Consider the following 20042-nt stretch of genomic DNA (forward strand, 5'->3'; position numbering starts at 1 on the left):
GACTCCGTGTCGTTACTGCTGCTGCCCTGCACCCTCACCCCCATCCTCCGCATACACTGCCCTGAGGCTATACTCCTCCCGTGTGGAGTTATACTACGCTCTGCTGCACCCACAACACCAGCCTCAGCAGTCTGCCATGCAGCGGCGGTTCACTCTGACCGCAATCCACGGGTGGCGTAGTCGGACATTTAAACATCAAAACCACATAAATATTTCCGCCACTGGTTTGACCGGCCTGAGCCACGGAACCGGGTCGCCGCCACGGAGACTACAACCACCAGCATCCACCAAAAAGGGACCGGCTCCGGGTGTCCCAAGGCCCAGGGGGTGCGTCAGAACATTTTCAGCACCTTTCATAATCACCAATGGGACAAGGCAGGGATGTCCTCTGTCCCCTCTCTTATACATCCTAGTGACAGAGCACCTGCTCTCATCAATTCGCCATAACCCCAATATTAGGTGGATTGAGGTGGGAGGCACCGAGTACAAGTGCTCTGCATTTGCTGATGATGTCCTAGTATATATCACTCAATGACATATATCCATCCCTGCTGTTATGGCTGAAATAGATCACTTTGTTACATGGTCAAATTTTAAAATCAATGCAGCGAAGTCTGAGGCCCTCGATGTCTCCCTCCCCAAGTCCATACAGGATTCCATCCAGTACAACTTTCCCTTTGCCTGGCCCTCACAGGGTATCAAATACTTAGGAATTCCTATTCATAGAGACCTCTCCAGTCTATGTTATCTTAATTTTGGGCCCTTTATTGAACAACTCCATACAGACCACGGTTGGCAAGTTAGAACTGTAAGATTCACTACGTGAACCACTGGTGTTTTGTGGAAAAGCACATGTACACTGTGCTCCAAATTATTATGCAAAAAGTGTTTAGGAGTGATAAGGTAAGAATTTTTTTGCCTGTCAGTTAAACTCATTGATGGTGATGTGTGTCAGGGCTCTTTATATCACTATAAGCAATTGCAGACACCTGTGCTAATTAGTTTGGCAGGTGTGTCCAATGAAAGGCAAGACTACTTAAGAATGCTGTCCCACATTATTAAGCAGCCTACATTTTCTGCCAAAATGGGTAAGAAAAAGGATGTGTCGGCTGTTGAGAAGCAACAAATTGTGGAGTGTTTAGGTCAAGGCATGACTACAATCAACATTGCCCAGACACTTCATCCTGATCATCGCACAATCAAGAAGTATGTATCTGATTCACAGTACACACGTGTGCGTGCTGATAAGGTAAAATTGAGGACTCTTTCCTACAGGCAATTATGTCAGGTTAAAAGAGCAGCCGCAAAAATGCCTTGTCATAGCAGCAGATAAGTTTTTGAAGCTGCTGGTGCCTCCAACGTGCCCCAAACAACAAGATGCAGAGACCTTCAGAGGTTTGCAGCTGTGGGTAAGCCATCCTGTCGACCTCTTCTATCCACTGCACACAAGCAGAAACGGCTCCAGTGGGCCAAACAGTACATCAAGACTGACTTCAAAACTGTGTTGTTCACCGATGAGTGCCATGCATCGCTCGATGGTCCAGATGGATGGAGTGGAGGATGGCTGGTTGATGGGCACCACACGCAAACACGGCTACAGCGCCAACAAGGAAGAGGTGGAGTAATGTTTTGGGCTGGAATCATGGGGAGAGAGATTGTTGGCCCCTTTAGGATCCCTGAAGGGGTAAAGATGAACTCCATAATGTATGTGGAGTTTCTCAAACAGCAATTCCTGCCATGGTTCAAGAAGAAGAACCGTGCATTCCACAGCAAGATCATTTTCATGCATGATAATGCACTGTCTCATGATGCACATAACAAATCTGCATCTCTGGCTGATATGGGCATAAAAGGGGACAAACTTATGGTGTGACCCCCATGCTCCCCTGACCTCAACCCCATTCAGAACCTCTGGAGCATCATCAAAACGAGTGTCTATGATGGCGGGAGGCAGTTCACATCTAAGCAACAGCTCTGGGAAGGTATTCTGTCCTCATGCAAAACAATTGAAGCAGAAACCATCCAAAACCTGACAAATTCAATGGACGAGACAGTTCAGAAGCTCTTTTCGAACAAGGGGTCCTATGTGCAAATGTAACATCACCTAGAATAAAGTTTTGAGTTGAAAACTGTTTGATTTCAGTTTCTAATAACCTGCTAATGCTTATAATTTCAAAAATGACCATTTTTTTGTTCTTTATTAAAATGAAAAGGTTGATCGAAGAGTGTGGGGGATCTAAGAGTGTGGCAACCCAGTAGTCAGGATTACTTCGAATTCTGACAATCTGAGGGTCATGTTGCAGGTAGTGCAGCAAGAAGGCACTCATGTGTCTTGCGCATCTAGGAGACCCAAAATTATTTTCTTGGCTAGATGCAGCTAAAAATTATTATTAATTTGAAAGCTGGTGGAGCTTAGTATAGATGGCCTAATAGAATCAGTACTGCACACTGCTACAAAGCCCAAAATATTTTCCAACCAAGATACAGATAAACATGATTAGTAATTTTAAATCTGGTGGAGCTTTGTATTGATGGCCTAATAGAATCAGTACTGCACACTGATACAAAGCTCAAATTATTTTCCAGCCTAATACAGATAAACATGATTAGTAATTTTAAAGCTTAAAATGGTTGGTGAGGTGATTTTAACAAATCATCAAGCTTTTACTCTCCCCAGGATGACATAGGGGTAAAAAAGTCGTTTCGGATCCATGGTTTGTTCATCTTTATGAACGTGAGTCTGTCTACATTATCAGTGGAGAGTCGCGTGCGCTTATCTGTCAGCACACCACCAGCAGCGCTGAACACACGATCAGACAGAACGCTGGCTGCGGGGCATGACAAGATCTCCAAGGCGTAAGTGGCGAGCTCCGGCCATTTATCCAGATTGGAAGCCCATAAAGAGCAATGGTCTAGTGACACAGTCATGGCTTCAATGTTTACTTGGAGATACTCCTGTACCATCGTCTCTAGGCGTTGACTATGTGTCAGACTTCTTGTCTCCTGTGGCCTTGCAAAGGATGGGAAAAAAAGTGGTGAAATGATTCCGCAAAATTGCTGTTACCAGCAGAAACTGTGTTTCTGTTATGGTTTGAGTGCTGAACACTCGTCGGTCCCACGGTTGGCAAGTTGGAACTGTGAGATTCACTACGTGCACCACGGGTGTTTTGTGGAAAAGGACATGTAAGATTCTGCAACAGTCTCTGCTGATACTCCTGCATGCGTGCATCCCTTTCTATGGCAGGAATAATTTCTGCAAATTTACTTTTGTACCGGGGATCTAACAGTGTGGCAACCCAGTAGTCAGGATTATTTCTAATTCTCACAATTCGAGGGTCATGTTGCAGGTAGTGCAGCAAGAAGGCACTCATGTGTCTTGCGCATCCAGGAGCACCAAGTCCCTGTTGTGTTGGTGGCGAGGTAACAATCATGCTTCCTTCCTCTGTCCTCTCCCCCCAACCTCGCACAACAGAAATGAGATCAAGGTCTCCCTCATCTGATGAGTCTTCCATCAGTTCGTCCTCCACTTCTTCCTGCGCTCCTGCACCTTTCTCACTAGTTTGACTGCTACCATGTGCCCTGGTAAAACCATCTCCCCCACCCTCACATGCCTGCCGCCTTGGTGCTGCCGACCGTCTGGACCTTGCAGATGTTAGCCCTTCCACATACATCTCCTCCTCCTCTACTTCCTCCACCTCCTCTTGTGCCACCACCTGACTCCGAATTCTGTTTAACATGTGTTCCAGCATGTAAGTCACTGGTATATTCATGCTGATAATTGCATCGTCAGCGCTAAACATCTTCGTCGCCATTTCAAAACTGTCCAGAAGGGTGCATAGGTCCCAGATCTGAGACCACTCCTCCAGCGTGATTTGCCCCACCTCTGGATCTCGTTGGCCCTGGCTATACATCAGAACATATTGCACCAGGACTTGTCGGTGCTGCCACAGTCACTGCAACATGTGCAGAATTGAATTCCACCGGGTAGGCACATTGCATTTTAGCCGGTGAAGTGGCAGGCCCAACGACTTCTGTAGAGATGTAAGTCGCTGAGCTGTGGGATGCGAATGGCGGAAGTGAGCACACAGCGACCGTGCTCTCTGCAGAAGGCCATCTAGTCCGGGATAGTGGGCTAAAAATTGCTGGACAACCAGGTTCAACACGTGAGCCATACAAGACACGTGTGTGACATTGCCCTGGTGAAGGGCCGCACCCTTGTTTCAGCATTGTCGCACACGGCCTTCCCTGGTTTCAGGTCCAGTGGAGACAACCATTCATGAAACTGGTTCTCCAGAGCTGACCAAAACTCCTCAGCTGTGTGACTCACATTTCCCAGACATTTCAAAGTAAAAACAGCCTGATGACGTTGAGCCCTGCTGCCAGCATAGTAAGGAGGTGTGCAGGATCCCTTCTGCACAGTTAGAAAGCTTGTGGCATGACCAGACAGGCTTTGGGTGCAGGTGGAGGACCGAGAGGAGGTTGAGGAGGAAGAAGCAGTGGAGGAACTTTGAGATAAAGAGAATTGACGCACAACTTGTGGGGACGGCAAGACTTGGACAGCAGCCCCTTGTCCTGCTGTCACCATAGTCACCCAGTGCGCAGTCAGCGTCATGTAACGCCCCTGTCCATGCCTACTCATCCTAGAGTCTGTGGTGAAATGCACCCTGTCACACACAGAGTTTCTCAAAGAAGTGGTGATGTTGTGTGCAACATGCTGGTGGAGCGCAGGCACACCTTCTTTGTGAAGTAGTGCTGACTGGGCATCTGGTACTGGGGCACTGTGATGGACATAAGGTCTCGAAAATACTCTGTGTCCACCAGGCGGAAAGGCAGCATTTCTGTAGCCAAGAGGTTGCAGATGGTGAAATTCAACCTCTTAGCTTTCTCATGGCTAGGAGGAAATGGTCTTTTACTTGTCCACATCTGAGGGACCGAGGGCTGGCTGTTGTGCTTAGACGGGGTTGAGAAGGGTGTCCCCGACAAACTGCTGGTCTGTGAGGAAGATGCAGGCGGACATGTTAGGTTGCCTTGATCCAAAGGTGGTGCTATCGATGTCGGACAGCGCTCAACACCAGCTGGTGTTACCACCTCCAAAGAAAATGATGACCTGCCAATAACGCTGGCTGTTGCGGGTAAAGAGGTGGCAGGTCTGCGTCCTAAAACAGGTGTGACTGTTGTCCCCCCAGTCACAGAGGATGAAGAGGCCGCGGATGCACAAGATGTGGCAGACTGTGGTTTTCCCGGCCGGCTAGGCCGCATTGTAGCACAGTGAGCTTCACACTGCAACTTATGCTTCATGTCCATTTGCCGGTTCATGCATGAAGTACTCAAACTATGTATTTTTTGGCCTCTACTTAGCTTTTGCTGACAAATGTTACAGATAACACGAGTTGGGTCATCGTTATCGATCTGAAAAAATGCCCAGGCTATGCAAGGCTTAGCACCCATGCGACCTGAAGAGCCACTACGACTTGTGGTCAGAGGCAGAGTTGTGTTTGAGGATGCAGTTGTTGACGTGCTTCCAGTACTACGTCTCTGTCCAGGAAGGCGCAACCTTACCTCGTCGTCACTAGCATCCTCTTCCACCTCCTCTGCTGACCTCATCTCTTGGCTGACTGTGGGTTGACAGTAAGTGGGATCTCCAACCTCATCATCATCACCCTGTGTTTTATCACACCCGTTGTCCTCAGAGCCAACCTGTTCCTGCCCTGACAAAAAAACAAAGTTGTCGCTCCAATCAGATATTTGAGTCTCATCATCGTCTTCCTCTTTGTCTCCACCAACAGGAGTTACAGTTTGGGAACGAGGGTCTACATTATGGTCAGAACCTTCTGCGTCTGGTCCTGGATCCGACTCATAAAGATTCTGGGCATCAGTGCAGATCATTTCCTCGTCTGGATTCACAGAAGCTCTGGAGCCGACCTCTGATTCCCAGGCTATAGTATGAGTTAACAGCTCAGCAGACTCAACCATCTGTTCTACCCCATACTCAGACGGGCAGCTGGAGACTTGGGAGCTGTGAGGAAGCAAGTGCGATTGGGGTGACACCTTTGAGGACTGGATTATTTGTGATGTTGAAGTTGAGGTGGAGGAGAGCCCACTTAAAGGAGCACTTGATATCCGTTGAAGCACCTGCTGTTTTTGTGCCTCATCTGGAATTGGTAGCGATGGGCGTGGCCGTAAGAAAGGGATCTTATCACATTGTCCGCTAAAAGAAGTAGACATTTTAGTTTGGCTGGAAGATGGTCTTTCTTCTGCAGATGTTGCTGTTTCTTTAACACCTGCCCCACGGACACAACCTTTTTTCCCCTTCTCACCATGCCTATTCCCCTTTCCACCAGCAGCACGCCTTTTTCCTCTCATTTTGGTGGTTAACTAATTCACAACTCTGGAGTTGTTTGCACAAAAAAACAATGGATGGGAACCGAGCAGAGCTGAGTGGCCAAACTGTGGTATTAGGCCATAAGTATTGGCTGGGTTAGATGCAGATAAAAATTATATTGAATTTGCAACCTGATGGAGGTTAGTATAGATGAACTAAGAGAACAAGTCCCACACACTGCTTGAAGCCTAAATATTTTTTCAGAGCTAGATGCAGAAAAAAATTATATTGAATTTGCAACCTGATGGAGGTCAGTATAGATGGACTAATAGAACAAGTCCCACACACTGCTAGAAGCCTAAATATTTTTTCAGAGCAAGATGCAGAAAAAAATTATATTGAATTTGCAACCTGATGGAGGTTAGTATAGATAGACAAATATAACAAGTCCCACACTCTGCTACAAGCTGAAATATTTTTTCAGAGGTAGATGCAGAAAAAAATTATATTGAATTTGCAACCTGATGGATGTCCGTATAGATGGACTAATAGAACAAGTCCCACACACTGCTAGAAGCCTATATATTTTTTCAGAGGTAGATGCAGAAAAAAATTATATTGATTTTGCAACCTGATGGAGGTCAGTTTAGATGGACTAATAGAACAAGTCCCACACACTGCTAGAAGCCTAAATATTTTTTCAGAGCTCGATGCAGAAAAAAGTTATATTGAATTTGCAACCTGGTGGAGGTTAGTATAGATGGACTAATAGAATGAAGCTATGCCCAAAAGGTTTTACTTCACTAGGTGCAGTAAAAAAAATTGTATTCTATACACAGGTGGTGTAGCTTGCAACACAGATAGGTTACTCCACTGACTAACTTGCACAGCACTGGCACAGACCTGCCTGGCAAAAAGTGATAGGAACTGATGTAACCTAGCCATGAAAAGGACTGCAATTACAATTAGTCTTTACTCCCAACCAATATATTTAAGAGCTCAGACCTGCCTGATAAAAGTCGTATGAAATGATGTTACCTAGCCCTTAAAAGGACTGAAATCATAACTCTTCCCTAATCCCAAGCTATCTGTAGATCTGTGCGAAAATTGGCTTGAAATTACCAAAGTATAGCGCACACAGCAACAGTGGTGCCGTCTAACATGCAGCTGCAGCAGTGAGAAAATGGTGGCGACGGGGAAAATGGCTGGGTCTTATAGGGCAAGGACATGTGACATACACTGCCAATGACACATGCCCTTGCTTGTGTGAAAAAAAGCAGTTCGCTCCATGTGTGCGCTGCTGATAGGCTGACAGACAGCACCTCCCCCACTGTAAATGCGGGAAAGAGAAAAAAAAATGGAGATCTTCATTATTCCTGCAGAGATCCATCCCCTGCCCCTCCCCCCTCCCCGCTGTACACTCAAACTGCGAATTAACATTAATTTTCAGCATTACTGAGAAAAAATCCAGTTATGATTTTGGTGCATGAACAGTTATCGAACATAACCTCGAACTGCCGAATTTTTTTCAAATCATTCGAGTTCGCAGAAAGTCTCGAACACCGCCCAAAACAGCTCGAATTTGAGATTGGCGAACAGTTCGAGTTGAACACCGCTCATCTCTATTTGTGACTTCAGAGTCCCTCCATCATAAATGAAACAAGATGTGTCTGATGAGATGACCACAGTTTTAGGCAGTGACCTGGGAGTCAGAGATGCTTCCAGGGGTCTTCCACATGCTGTTCCCATGTCTTTTCAGCACTGTATGCATGTGTCTGATGATGTGCCACACACCACATGGCCAGATAAGGTTGTAAAATATTAAAATGACATTTCCTGGTGAATGTATTTGTCACGGTTGAAAGCAATGCAGAAGTGCAAATACGCATCAAACAACACTATATATGAACATAACCCAAGGTGTTGAGGAGCTTTTTTGTCTTTGTACATTTATTTTGCCATATTTCCAAGGAAAATCCATTTTTGTTTCGTTTTTTATGTTTTATTCCTTAAAAGTGGCGTAATACTCAGACAACATTGTTGACAGCAGTGACTTGGGAGTCAGAAATGCTTCCAGGGGTCTTCCCCATGCTGTTCCCATGTCATTTTAGCACGGTTCCCACCGATTTGGCCAATTTATAGGCCCTCTGCAGACCGCCGGGGGGAGCCGCATGAAAAATGCTCGAGTTTCCCATAGACTTACATTGGGCTCATTGCTCGGGTCCAGCACCCGAGTATTACAATTTGCTCGACTTGAACAACAAGTACCCAAGCATTTTAGCGCTCGCTCATCACTAGTTTTTACTTAAAATCAGCAAAATTTGGTAAAAGTACGGGAAATGATTGCGTTTCCACTACATTATTTTTATCCCTTTGACAAGGATAGTGGTGCTATATGATGAGCAGGGTGGGACTTGTTTGATGAGATGAGGGTCTGTTATCTAATTATTTATTTTTTTCTTAATGTGTGCAAATTCTGGATAGTCAATCAGGGCGCAGGAACCATTCACAATTTCCAGACACAAGGGCTTGTGCCATTGGCTGCGGAAGTCACATGTCGCTCTCCATATAAAGAGCGGACTTGTTGTTTAAGCACCATTTTGTAAGTGTAACAGAGCAGTAAGGCTGCTCCAGACTAATGATGAGCAAATATGTTCAAAATCAGATCTCAAAAGTTAAATTCGGCAAAAATGTGGCACATACGAATTCGTGATCGGAAAGGCGAGCGTTTTTACTTAAATTCTGGAAAATCAGCAATGTTTGGCGCATAAGTGCGGGAACGTGATTGCGGGGCAACTACAGCATTTTTATCAGTTTGGCTCGAATAGTGCTTGTGTATGATGAACGGGGAGACATGTTAGATGAGTGGTGGGGCTGGTGAGAGCTCAGAAGAGGTCAGGGCAGTGGCATGTTTGTAATCTTTTTTTTTTCCTGTAATTTCAAGAGAGGAAAGCGCTGCTAGCCAATCACAGCGCAAGAAGCATTCACACTGTCCAGACACAAGGGCTTCTGCCATTGGCTGCTGAAATCACATGTCCTCTCTATACAAAGTGCTGCCATGTTCCCTGAGCGCCATTTTATGCATGTCATTGCTGACAGATGCAGCTCAGTGTTCTCCTGTGTAATGAGAGATATTAGCTAGATAGATGGGCGCTTCTGTGGAAGTCAGATAGTGTAGATAAGCCCTCTGCTGCGTACCTATGAAATCGACCTTGCTGCACATTTTTTTTTTTCTTGTGCAATTACTGAGATTCAGACAGAAAGACCAGGGCCCATGCCGAGGAACTGTGGTGTGCACTACTTGTATTGTGCTGTATGCACTAGTATCCTTTCAATCTATTTTTTCACTTGCTAATGTGATAAAGCAAGCAAGCCCTTGCAGCCCACCTTTTGATTTTGTGGGGTTGAAATTCCGCTGTCTGCAGACTCTGCAGAGCTTCTCAGTGCAGAGCACAAAAAACTTTTTTTTCATTTGCTAATGTGATAGTGCAAATTATAGTAGCCCAATTTGACATTTTTTTGGTGGGTGAAATTCAGCTGCATTAACAGTAAAAAAAAATATATTTTTTCAGTTGATAGGCAGAGTCCAAAAAATAATTTTATTTTGACAAACGTTATGCACTCTGCTATAAGCCAGCTATTACTTTCGTGGCGTTGAACATCAGCTCTTTTCAGAGAAAAACAATAGATTTTTTCTGTTGCTAGCTAGAGTCCAAAAAAAATTATTTTTTCTCGCAAACGCGGTACACTCTGCTATAAGCCACCTGGCCATCTATTTTTTGTTGTTCCTAATGTGATACAGCATACTAGATATGAGTTTGAAATATCTTGGAGCATATATTCTATGCTATACAGGCCTCATTCACAGTAAAAAAATACTTTCTTCTGTTCCTAAAGTTTAACATCAGGGACATCTCAGTTTGAAATAGTTTGGAAAATATCTTGTATGCTATACAGGCCACATCCATAGTAAAAATAATACTTTGCTCGGTTCTTAACGTTAGATCAACGTTACAAGAGTAAAATTTTGCCAGATGTTTATCCCCCTGGAAAGAGACCCGCACATGCTGGATTATTGAAACACACTTTTACACAACTTTAAGAGAGATTTTCCCCAGGACAGCAGTATGGCTGTAGACTTCCGACCTCAGGACCGTCATTTCGTTAACACAAAAATATTAGCAGCAGCGTAAGTGGTGCAGGATTATCTAGAGCTCAATATCAATACCATCATGGAGGGTTTGGACCTTTTTACATTTTGGTCTTCAAAAATGGAAGAGTGGCCAGAGCTCACCTGTCACGCCAAGGAGGTTTTATCATGAACGGCAGCCTGCGTTCTCTCAGAACGAGTCATCAGCGCTACTGGTGGTGTCCTGATGGATAAGATGGATAAGCGCAGCCGGCTGTCACCTGAAAGTGTAGACCGCTTAACATTCATCAAGATGAACAAGTCATGGTTCTCCAAGAAGATTTGCACTCCAATCGCAGACTGTGCAGAAAAGGCAATAGTGTAGTTTTTAGTGTGCTGCATTGATCTCGCATAATTGCAGTCAGTGATACCTTTGTCGTGGCTTCTGTGCCTGCTGTTGCTGATGTTAACAATAATTTTTTGGAATGGAGACTCCTGGTTGGTTCTCCATATGTTGGCTTGGCTGTATTGAAAGGGTGTCTGTCCCCATTAAACTAGTTCTACTCTGGTGAAATTTATGCCACGTTGCTGGTGTCTGCCTCTAATTTTTTGAAATGTTGAGACTCCTAATTGGGTCTCCATCTTCTGGGTTGGCTGTAGTGGCAGGGCCGGCTCCAGGTTTTTCTGGGCCCCGGGCGAAAGAGTCTCAGTGGGCCCCTTTAACACATACCACGATTCATGATGCAGAGATACAGCGGAGAAATAAATATATATTATATATATATATATATATATATATATATATATATATATATATATATATATATATATAGTACAATGCAAAGATTTCACTTCTTACATTACATGAGTGATATCTATTGTAAATTCCACAATAGCTCAGAAACCGGTGAATCGCTCCACATAGAATACTGGCCCCCATATAAGGCTCCATACGGAATACTGGCCCCCATATAACGCTTCATACAGGATACTGGCCCCCATATAACGCTCCACACAGAATACTGGCCCCCATATAATGCTCCATACAGGATACTGGCCCCCATATAACACTCCACACAGAATACTGGCCCCCATATAAGGCTCCATACGGAATGCTGGCCCCCATATAACGCTTCATACGGAATACTGGCCCCCATATAAGGCTCCATACGGAATACTGGCCTCCATATAAGGCTACATATGGAATACTGGCCCCCATATAAGGCTCCATACAGAATACTGGCCCCCATATAACGCTCCATACAGGATACTGGTCCCCTTATAAACCTCCATACAGGATACTGGCCCCCATATAACGCTCCATACAGGATACTGGTCACCTTATAAAACTCCATACAGGATACTGGCCCCCATATAACGCTCCATACAGGATACCGGTCCCCTTATAACGCTCCATACAGGATACCGGTCCCCTTATAACTCTCCATACAGGATACTGGCCCCCATATAATGCTGCATGCAGGCTGTTACCCCCCACATAATGCCCCATACAGGCTGTCCCCCCCTTATAATGCTCCATGCAGGCTGTTACCCCCCACATAATGCCCCATACAGCCCCCCCCTTTTAATGCTCCATGCAGGCTGTTACCCCCCACATAATGCCCCATACAGGCCCCCCCTTTTAATGCTTTATGCAGGCTGTTACCCCCCATATAATGCCCCATACAGGCTGCCCCCCCTTATAATGCTCCATGCAGGCTGTTCCCCCCCACATAATGCACTATGCAGGCTGCCCCCCCCTTTATAATGCCCCATGCAGGATGTCCCCCCCTTTATAATGCCCCATGCAGGATGTCACCCCCTTCTTTATAATGCCCCATGCAGGCTGCCCCCCCCTTTATAATGCCCCATGCAGGATGCCCCCCCCTTTATAATACCCCATGCAGGATGCCCCCCCTTCTCTTTATAATGCCCCATGCAGGCTGTCCCCCCCTCTATATAATGCCCCATGCAGGATGTCCCCCCCCTTTTAAAATGCCCCATGCAGGATGCCCCCCCCCTCTCTCTTTATAATGCCCCATGCAGGCTGTCACCCCTCCTCTTTATAATGCCCCATGCAGGATGTCCCCCCCTTCTCTTTATAATGCCCCATGCAGGCTGTCACCCCTCCTCTTTATAATGCCCCATGCAGGATGTCACCCCCCCTCTCTTTATAATGCCCCATGCAGGATGTCACCCCTCCTCTTTATAATGCCCCATGCAGGCTGTCACCCCTCCTCTTTATAATGCCCCATGCAGGCTGTCACCCCTCCTCTTTATAATGCCCCATGCAGGCTGTCACCCCTCCTCTTTATAATGCCCCATGCAGGATGCCCCCCCCTCTCTTTATAATGCCCCATGCAGGATGTCACCCCCCCTTCTCTTTATAATGCCCCATGCAGGGTGTCCCCCCCTTCTCTTTATACTGCCCCATGCAGGATGTCACCCCCCCTTCTCTTTATAATGCCCCATGCAGGGTGTCCCCCCCTTCTCTTTATACTGCCCCATGCCTCCATACATTAATAAAAAAAAAATCAAATACTCACCTCCCTTCTCCTCACCTGCTACCTGCTACATGCTGCCCGCTGCCTGCTGCCCGCCGCTCGCTGCTCGGGTCCGGACTCCAGCGTCTCCGGCGTTGTCCCGCTCAGTGCTCCCTGTGACGGCTCAGGGGAGGGCGCGGTGAAAATACGTCACCGCGCCCTCTGACCTGAGACGTCACAGGGACCGCAGAGCAGGAAGACAGCGGATCTGCGGAGGCACGGGGAGAGGTAAGTATCCGGCTGCCGGGGCCCTGAGCAAGCGGCGGAGAAGGGAGAGCGCTGACACCGCTCTCCTCCGCCCATAGCCCAGCGGGGTGCGCGACCGCCAGTGGGCCCCTCTGCCTGCTCAGGGCCCCGGCATTTGCCCGGGTGCGCCGGGTGCTGACGCCGGCCCTGTGTAGTGGAATATGTGTCGGTCCCCCTTATACTCTTTCTACCCTGATACCTCATGCATGGCCCATGGCTGACTGCTGCTGTGCCATTATAAAATTTGTACTGTGGGTCAATTGGTGCCAATTTTCATGGTGTCTGGCCCTAATTTGAGCTGTTTTGGTAGTTTTTAGGCCCCTTTAAAGGTGTTGTGTATGTGTTTTGCTTTGCCTCTCATTGAGTGCAATGGAATTCTGATTCGTTCGACTAACTGTTCAACGAATTGTTTGGAGAACATCGCGAAGTTAACCGATATGAAAAGAATCGAACCTTGAGAGGTTCACTCATCTCTACTGATGATGGTATCGTCATTGCTAACCATCTTAATAGAAATTTGTAAAATGTGCAGAAGGGTGCAAACGTCCTTCATCTGTGTCCACTCTGCGTGTGTGAGTCGCACCACAACCGTACTGTGTTAATACAAGCTATACGACATGAGATACTATGTCAGGGCTTGTTGTTGCTACCACAGTCGCTGCAACATGTTCAGAGTTGAATTACACCACATCGGCACATCGCAAATCAACCAGTTAACCAGTAGACCGAAATATCTCTGTAGCGATGGAAATCGTTGACCCGCTGGGATAGAGGCACAGAAATTGCTGTACCATGAGGTTGAGGATGTGAGCCATGCAAGGCACATGTGTGAGGTTGCCTCGGCATAGGGTCTCCACCAGGTTTGCAGTGTTATCGCACACGACCTTCCCTGGCTCCAGGCCCAGTGGAAACAGCCATTGCTCAAACTCAGCATGGATAGCTGTCCACAACTCATGATATGTATGACTGCGATCTCCAAGGCATATTAATTTAAACACTGTCTGATTGCGGTGAGCTCTGGCTGTGAAGTATAGAAGTCGGGTGGATTCTCTCTGCACTGTTGGAACACGTGTGTCATTAAGGCAGAGGTTGAGGGTGCAGGTGGAGGCCCTAGAATAGGTGGACGAGGCAAAAGCAATGGAGGAATTATTAGATTCAATGATTTGTCCCTCAAGCATTGGGAATTCCAAGACTTAGTGTCTAGTGGTTTAGCTTCCCATCCCCTGGTGTTTTGTGGTTTAGTTATCCAACCCTAGCTGTTTACTAGTTTAGCTCTCCAACCCCTGTTGTCTAGAAGTTTAGTTCTCCATCTTTTGGTGGGTTATGGTTTAGTTATCCATCTCCAAGTGCCCTGCAAGCCTTGAGGATGCCAAGTCTTGAGGAGCAGCCCATTTCCTGCCTGCCCCCACAGCCACCAGAGTTCTCCAGCGCCCAGTCAGCTAGATATAACGCCCCTGAACATGCTTGCTGGTCTAGATGTCAGTGGTGAAATGCATCCTGGCAGACATAGATTATTTAAAGGAATAGGTGATGTTGTATGCAACATGATGGTGAAGCGCAGGCACATCTTTCTTAGAGAAGTAATGGTGAGATGAAAACTGGTTCAAGGGGACTGCGACAGCTTTCAGCTTTTGGAAAGTGTCTGTATCCACCATGTGGAAAGACAGCTTTTCCAAGGCCATTAGATTCAAAATCGTGAAGCTCAAGTTCTTTCCTTTGGCATGTGCAGGAGGAAACAATCTTTCATGTAACTTCAGAACAGAGGGCTGGCTACTGTTCTGAGAGAGGGTGGAGTAGGGTGAACATGAAAAACCTGTGTGAGAGCACTTTCCACAGTGACGGAGGAGAAAAAAGCAGCAGTTGCAGTTGATGGGGCGGCTGGTGGTTGGCAAGGCCCGCTAGAGTACATTTTAGCGCAGTGAGATTCCCAGTATAACGCATGTTGATCGCGCATGTACCTATTCATACATGTAGTAGTCAAATTGTTGCAATTTTTGTCTCTACTCAGTCATTTTTAGCAAAATTGGCAGATAATTTGAGTTGTGTCATCCTTTGCAGTCTCCAAAAAGACCCAGGCTAGACAAACCTTGCTGCCCCAGCGAACTGCAGAGCCACCACTGACACTGGCCACAGCGACAGTTGAGGCTGTGGATGCAGTGCTTGTTGTAGTTGATTCACTCAGTGTCTGTGATGGAAGTCCCAATGTAACCTCCTCGTCTTCCTCCTCTTCCTTTTCCACCTCCTCTGCTGAGCTACTCAGCTGCGTGCTTCTAGGTTCACACCAAGTGGGATCTACAACCTCATCATCATCCTCTCTGTCCTCCCACTCTTCACCCTGAGAGTCACCCTCCTCCTTTTCCTGCCCTAACAGCACAGTATAGTCCGTTTGCAAGTCAGGTATCTTAGTGTCATCAGTATCACCAAATTCATAATATTTCCACCGTCTCATTCAATGCCCCCAACTGACCTATCCATGAAAGTCAATGGTGGCCCGCTCACCCAAGTCCCACAAGCTTGACTCTGATCTCTCCTTCAAACCTGAGATCCAAGCCCTTTCCTCTTCCTGCCAACTCCGACTCAAAAATATCTCCGGGATCCGCATACTCCTAAACCATGAATCTCCAAAAACACTAGTGCAAGCCCTCATCATCTCCCGCCTCGACTACTGCAACCTCCTGCTCTGTGGCCTCCATTCTAACACTATTGCACCCCTACAAGCTATCCTAAACGCTGCTGCCTGACTAATCCACCTGTCACCCCACTATTCCCCAGCCTTTCCCCTCTGTCAATCCCTGCACTGGCTCTTTGTTGCCCAGAGACTCCGATCCTCACAAGATCTTCTTCTCTACTTCCCTACTATCTCCTCTTCCCAAAATCACATACAAGATTTGTCCCATGCACCTCCCCTACTCTGAAACTCTCTACTCCAACACATTAGATTCTCACCTACTGTGGAAAGCTTCAAAAGCTACATAAAGACCTACCTCTTCCGACAAGCGTGCATCCTGCAGTAACCCTAGCTCTACCATACCGCTTAATGATAAGCTCTAATCTCATCTATTGTATACTCACCCATCCATTGTAGATTGTTTGTGAGCCCTCTCAGGCAGGGTTCTCTCTTCTCCTCTACCAGTTGGTGACCCCTTTTCACATGTAAAGCACCATGGAATAAATGGCACTGTAAAGCTAAATAATGATAATAATTTACTATTTGTACAGTGGTCAATTGATACCACTTTTCCTGGTGTCTACCTACATATTGAGCTGTTTTGGCAGCTTTTGGGTGCCTTTGAAGGCGTTGTGCATGCGTTTGGTTTTGCCCCCATTGTTTGCAATGGGATTCGAATATGTTCGGGTAACCATTCGACAAATTGTTCAGATAACATCAGGAAGTTCACCTATCTGAATCAGATCAAACCTTGAGAGGTTCACTTATCTCTACTAATGAGGGCTGAACCCGCCAAAGCTGTAAAAAGTTGCCCAGCACTGATAATCTAGACCCGATTCTCAGCTGTCTAAGAACAACCTCGATTCTGCCTTAATGACCAAAACACAGTAAAAAATCACTGCTATTTAGGCCTCATCCTGATATTTGTGATTTTTCTCATACATTACATACATTGAAACATGTACTGAGGTTCACCAGTGTTTTAGATCCGAGTATCATGAGTCAGCTTTTACTCTCAATGTTCCACCAATGATCGTCATGTATGTAACAATAAATTTATAAGTTACAAAGCTTTTCCTATTCACTGCAGTGTTACTCCTTGGAGAGAACCTGGATAGCACACTGATGTCATCCTTTAGTTCTTTGTGATTTTCGTGTACTCATAACATTCTGTGAGTAATTTTCATCCAAGACGCGGCTCAAAAAACGGACATCACTTTATTTTTATTTTATTTTGCGGACACAAGGTCTGCAAAAAGTAATAGGGCCATGTAGAATGCTTTATAGATCATAATGGCTACCTTTTCTAGCTGTAAAAAAAGACAGATAGATCGCATACATAAAATAACCTAAATCAAAACCAGGCCTAAGTCCCCTCTCTTTCTTTAGGCAAGAGTAGAAACCAAGAAAAAACCCTTTTTGTTTGGTGCAATGGGCGTCGAAACACTACAATCACGGATTAAGGAAACTCTGGGCTTTAAGTCCTTGAGACTGAGTTAAAAGGGGGCTTCAGGGGTATTCCTGGTCTTGCACTATATTATATTATAGCTACATTTGTTTGAATTAATGTTTTTACTTATTTACTTTTCTGTTTTTGCTTTTTCTTCAGGTGAACAATCTGACTGCAGAAACAATTTTTTTCCTTTTAGGATTTCAAAGCAACAATCATCCAACTATTTTCCTCTTCTGTCTTCTACTGGTGGCTTTCTGTGGGACAATATGTGGAAATCTTCTGTTCATCACCCTGGTGTCCACCAGCAAGAACCTTCACACTCCAATGTACTTCTTCATCTACCACCTCTCCATCAGTGACCTTTTGGTATCCATTGATATTGTCCCCAGTTTGCTCAATATTCTACTGAAAAATGGAGAGCCCATTAGTTTTACTGGTTGCATGACTCAGTTATATTTTTTTTGTGTCTCAGAAGTATTTGACTGTTTTCTTCTTGCTGTGATGTCCTATGACAGATATGTGGCCATTTGTAATCCCCTTCGTTACACCTCTATTATGACAAGGGACCATTGTGTTATATTGTCCACCATTTGCTGGGCGATGGGTTTTTCTGTTTCTTTGATTTACTCTGTAACAATATCGATGCTGACCTTCTGTGGACCAAATATCATTGACCATTTTTTCTGTGATTATGGGCCTTTAATTGAAAATTCCTGTTCTAGTACTTACACTCTTGAGTTAGAGATCTTTGTAATGTGTTTCATCGTACTTTTCATGCCTCCCACAGTAATTATTGTATCTTATGCTAAAATAATTGTCACCATCTTGAGGTTTCAGTCCAATGTCAGTAGACAGAAAGCCTTCTCCACCTGTAGTGCCCACCTCATTGTGGTCTCCATTTTCTTCAGTACGTTATTGAGTGTTTATCTTTTCCCAAAAGGAGAGGAGACTGTAAACATCAGTAAAATCCTATCATTGCTATTTACTGTATTCACTCCGTTGGTCAATCCCATTATATACAGCCTGAGAAATAAGGACATAAAGAAATCTCTGAAGGAAATGATCAATAAATGTGTAATATATTACAGTAATAAAATAAACCGTTGATAAAGTTTGATCGTAAAAAGAATTTTTCCAGACTTTGGGAGCAGATGGATTTTTTTGTTTCTAATATTCATCATTTGACTTGAGTAATAAGATTTGCAGGCTCCTGGTCCAGTGGTCATATCAGTAGTCAGTAGACAGTAGTCCATGTCTGGCAAACCAGAGCTGTCACAGGTGTGTCAGTTGTGACAGACAGTCGCTCTGGAGCCAGATGTAGAATGTCAGTGTTTTTGGAATTGCAGACGCCTTCTTGATCCTCTCATCCCTGTAGTATAGTTTTATCCTTCTTCCTTTAGGACCCAGTAGCAACCTCCACCTTCTGCTGCTGATTGAGACACCCTTGCTTGGCTGTTAAAAGCTTTCAGTTTCTTCAGAGAGTCGCCAGTTATAGTTCTATGTACCTCTGTGCAGGCTTGGAGCACTAGCAGTAGACAAGTTTCTTTTTTGGTGCCCTTGGAGGACAGTTGGTGTTACCTCTCTGGTATCTGCTCAAGCTAAGTGTATCCCCTTTGTTTGTTTACCTTCTTGTCTTTAGTTTGTAATGGGGCCTCAGTAGTGCTCATCCTGTCCCCTCCCTATCTAGGACAAAGCTCTGGGCACATCCAGGGCATAGGTTCCTGCTCGGCGATAGGTGTGGAACCTATATAGGGATGATAGGGTAGGCAGGGTGAAATTAGACCTGCGTTATGGTCTCTACTAGAGATGAGCGGTGTTCGACTAGAACTGTTCGCCAATCTCAAATTCGAGCTGTTTTGGGCGGTGTTCGAGTTGTTCGACGAACCCGAACGATTTGCAAAAAATTCGGCTGTTCGAGGTTATGTTCGATAACTGTTCGTGCACCAAAAGCGTGTCCTGCATGTCTGGCGCTATTTAGAGCACCAATCATGCAGGGATTGTCTGCCACTCACTGTAATGCCACAGCCATGGTGGTTGTGGCATTACAGTGATTGCCCAAATCGATGGGAACAGTGACAACAGTGAAACATGAAAAGCCGGCAATTCAGCAGCGGCGTACACCTGTACCCGACAATTTAGAACCGAAAGAATAGAGCTTCACACATAGATTAGATAGATATAAACATGTCAGCCACATATATACGAAGTACAGTGAAAGTGCTGCTTACTGTACTTGTCATTTAGCGTAAAGGATTTATCAAAAAAAATATTAGTGTTTTCATGCACCGTCTCTTTAAAAAAGCCGGCCGGCAATTCAGCATCTGTACCCGACAATTTATAACAGACAGAATAGAGCTTCACACATAGATTAGATAGATAGAAACATGTCAGCCACATATATACGAAGTACAGTGACAGTGTTGCTTACTGTACTTGTCATTTAGCGTAAAGGATTTATCAAAAAAAATAATAGTGTTTTCATGCACCGTCTCTTTAAAAAAGCCGGCCGGCAATTCAGCATCTGTACCCGACAATTTATAACAGACAGAATAGAGCTTCACACATAGATTAGATAGATAGAAACATGTCAGCCACATATATACGAAGTACAGTGACAGTGTTGCTTACTGTACTTGTCATTTAGCGTAAAGGATTTATCAAAAAAAATAATAGTGTTTTCA

The 20042-nt window shown here is 45.3% G+C and overlaps 1 long non-coding RNA gene across 1 annotated transcript in view; it reads left to right on the plus strand.

The window, feature by feature from the left end:
* Positions 1-18381, plus strand: part of LOC141165443 (uncharacterized) — a 29444-nt gene extending 11063 nt beyond the window's left edge. The window contains exon 3 of the long non-coding RNA XR_012251160.1: positions 17518-18381. This is a non-coding gene — a long non-coding RNA (uncharacterized lncRNA). The remainder of the gene's footprint in view (positions 1-17517) is intronic.
* Positions 18382-20042: the final 1661 nt, after the last annotated feature.

This window comes from Phyllobates terribilis, unplaced genomic scaffold (assembly GCF_046119375.1).
Source record: "Phyllobates terribilis strain yellow unplaced genomic scaffold, ASM4611937v1 Scaffold_11__3_contigs__length_659146591, whole genome shotgun sequence".
Taxonomy (NCBI): domain Eukaryota; kingdom Metazoa; phylum Chordata; class Amphibia; order Anura; family Dendrobatidae; genus Phyllobates; species Phyllobates terribilis.